Source organism: Acyrthosiphon pisum, chromosome X (genome assembly GCF_005508785.2).
Source record: "Acyrthosiphon pisum isolate AL4f chromosome X, pea_aphid_22Mar2018_4r6ur, whole genome shotgun sequence".
NCBI classification, from domain to species: Eukaryota; Metazoa; Arthropoda; class Insecta; order Hemiptera; family Aphididae; genus Acyrthosiphon; species Acyrthosiphon pisum.
In genome coordinates, this window is record NC_042493.1 from 121,129,590 (window position 1) to 121,133,351 (window position 3,762).

General features: G+C 27.5%; 1 long non-coding RNA gene across 1 annotated transcript in view; it reads right to left on the reverse strand.

The window, feature by feature from the left end:
* The window catches only part of LOC103311833, a 3,347-nt gene extending 883 nt beyond the window's left edge, over window positions 1-2,464 (reverse strand). Inside the window, exons 1-3 of the long non-coding RNA XR_511299.3 lie at window positions 2,286-2,464; window positions 2,151-2,224; window positions 1,945-2,069 (exon numbers count right to left, since the gene is read on the reverse strand). This is a non-coding gene — a long non-coding RNA (uncharacterized LOC103311833). The remainder of the gene's footprint in view (window positions 1-1,944; window positions 2,070-2,150; window positions 2,225-2,285) is intronic.
* Window positions 2,465-3,762: the final 1,298 nt, after the last annotated feature.

Genomic DNA, 3,762 nt, shown 5'->3' on the forward strand with positions numbered 1-3,762 from the left:
TAATACGACAAAAACAAATATATGTGCTATAAATAATAATATGCACTATAAACCTACAAATATGCATTAAATATGTATTTAATAGGTAAAAACGTTGAAATATGCAAAATATGCAAAATACAGTTCGTGTTATTTTAATATGAGTGATCTAAATCGGAGACAATTCTCATCAAATTTCTAAAAGCTTACTCCAATACGTATATGCATTTGCATATAAATCCGGTCCCTACTTATAATATACCTAGTTATAATAATATCAAAAGCAACATAGCAACATTTTGTTTTGCGACGTTTAATTTAATTATTTCATGTGTTTTTACAATATCCTATTTTTTAATAATGTGGAAACTAAAGCCACTAAACATAAAATAATATAGGACCTACTTCTCAAAAGCTCTTTTAATCTAATTAATCAAATTGACATTAAAAAAAGAATAGATGATACTTCTAGTGATGAATTAATGATTTTTAAAATAAAAAATTCATCTAATGATTTTATCAAGATTATTCTGCATGAAAACGCATGTGTATGAAGCAGAAAGATTATATAACAGTCCAATTAGGTACAAAAAAAAAAAAACTGATACTCTACTCACCAATACTTGTTTATGATCAGCTTAACGTTTATAATTTAAAAACTAATTTTATACTGAACATTTGTAAAAATATGTTTAAATATAAGAATAGTAATGTTGCTTCAGTCTATAATTATAATAAACATTTAAGGAGTAATATTAATTTAGTATTATGTGTTTTATAACTCTTGTATTGAATTTCGAATAAATGTAAATTCTATTAATAATTTTGAAGAATTAAAAAATCTATTACTTCAACAAATATAATGTTTAATATCAGACCAATCCAGAATATTTTAACATAGGGGCTCAAAAACATATAACTTCACTAAACTTATAATCTAATTTAGATCATGTAATTTATAATACAAATGTATGTTATTGATGTATTTTATGCACCAATAGCCCCCTCCATAAATATCCACCTGTTAAATAACATATGTTAATCATTTTGTAATTTATGTTATTCAGTATGAACTTTTATGCTTAGGTAATAGAATTTCCTTTATTTTATAACTTAAATCACAAGAACACATCATTATAAAACCAATACATTAGTCATTTCGCTTAGAATTTAAATTTCTCAATGAATATATTTTAAGATCACTTATTGCATATTATATATTTTCTGTTATTAATTTAAAGTACACTTGGTTATTTCAAACTATTTGATATTTTAGAATATACCATTCTCAATTCAAGTTAATTTGCTAATTTTCGTGATCTTTCCGTATTTTGTCAAGATTTTAACTTTAAATGCTTCTAAAAAAAAAAACTGTGACTAAGGATTTTTAATATTTTTCAAATGTCTTTGTAACAATATAGTAGGAGCCTTGTATTAAATTTTCAATCTTTTTTATCTAATACATAAAGTTTTATTGAGATACATAGAAAAAAAGTCTAATAGAATTGGAAACAGAAAATGTTCCTAAACAGTTCAAAACAAATCAAAATATTTTGAAAATGTTACCTTGTATTGGTAATTCAAATATAAGCAACCAATGAAAATGTCATGTATACACGTTCATTTGTTTTAGAATTACACCAAAAACCAAAATCGATTTTGTGGAAAACTAAATGATTATAAATTAAAAATATATTTTGACAGTCAATCAAATTGATTATCTTATTATTTATTCGACAATATTGATTTTTCAACATAGGTAGGTACTTGTTAATTAGGTATAACTTATAACTTAGAAGTATCATTAAACCTTGAGGTACCTACTTCTTAAAAATAGATTCAACTTATTTGTACCTCAACGATATTTTATAAATAAACTGCTACTATAGTGATATTAAAAATATTGTTAATACATTTTAGGAACTTAAAATACATCTGACTATAACTCTTTTATATTATTATTACCTTAGTAATTGTTTAACACTGGTACAACATCTGTTTCAATAACTGTTTGAATATAAATTTAATTTTTCTACTTGACCAACTTGGTGCTTCTACATTATTTATAACGGTATTTTCAATGTTTCTCTCTGAAAAAAAAACTGATTCTATGTAATCATTTTTATCATTATAAGCTAACTTTTTGTTTAGTAAAATTCTCATCAATTTACCTTAAAAGATTTTGTTCTATCAGTAAAAATCCATTTCTTCCAGAATCGACATCATTACTTTGAGTAGTATAACGCTGTATAAAAATAAACATTCTATTGAAAATTCAATTTTAACTAGAGATCAAGAATCATTACTTATAAGGATCACTGGTTTTGGAATGTATACGACGCCTGTATTCTGGTCTCCAATAGTCCGATACTTGTGTACTTACTACAAAAAAATGTTTCCATCAGGATTCACGACCACCATACATGATGCTCGGTATTATACTAACAACTACGAAATAAAAGACACCCTCGTTGGGTGCGGTTAATCGATTGTACAGTCTGGCCATATTTTGAAAACCAAATTCCATGTCTGATGAGAATAACGACCACTGTGTGCCTGTGTCTTTCCTCACGATTGTATGTCGGAATCAAAGATACATAATAAAATCATAAGAGTACGCACAGGGGGGCCCGGGTGGGTCACGGTCCACCCTACGAGACCTACTGAAATTTGTGTACATAGTAATTCATGATCTACACATCACAATTTTTGATTTTTAAATCTTAAAACATTAAATAGGTAGGTGAAAAATAACATTGATACTCAATGATAGTAAATAATAATAAATTAAATAGTAAATGTCTTTAAAAATAAAATTGATAACATATATTATTACCATTACAGATTGCGAAATTGTATTTATTTAAATTTTAAAACATTGTCGACAGTTAAAATATTTCTTATTTAATTTAGCCCATCCTGCTACAAATGTCTGCGCACGACTATGAATACAATTATATATTTTACTATATTATACCTGCGATGGAATGCGGTTTTGAAAACCTTTATAAAAAACGTTATTACAAAAAAAAAAAAAATCAAAAACTAAAAGAAATGAAAAAACTCTGCGTACTACACTGCTACTGGCTGCGTAATATTGGGCCAAATTCGCTGTTCCCCGGTGCCAATTTTTATTCTCAGTCTGTCCATGCGTACTTATATGCACTACTCTACTATTATAAGGACTATGGGTGTAACACGATTGCGCTCGTTCTACCTTTTTACTTAAAAAAAACGCAAGACGTTAGCGCTCCGTGATACTTATAAAGGTCTTGCTCCTCTAACAATTTTCCAATACACTATTTAAAAATACAGTTGAAGTGGCAAACTTAAAGTTGAAGTAAAAGTTCGATTGGTTTAACATTAGTACACATAAGTATACAATAGGTAGGTACTTGAAACTATTAATATTATTAATACTTTTTTTTTAAATACTAATAGGTATTTGTCCAAATACCTATACATAAATAACTCAATAAATTATGTTAGCTACAAATAACATTTAGTTAAGCATCAAATTGTATGTCTTTATGTCATACTTATATATGTCGGGTCTGTTGCTTAGTAACGCCGAACCACATCCTACGGAATCGATCGTGAGAAACCACCCGTTAATAAACATAGTGCAGTGGCTCCCAATTTTTTTCCAGAGGTGCCCTTTTTTACGGGTAGCCGTTTGCGCGTTACCATTGTTAATTTTAACGTTTTTTTGTTAAAAACTTTCGTATAGTTCGATGTTTCAATCATGCATCATTTGCACCACGACCGTTTAGCTTACGTCAA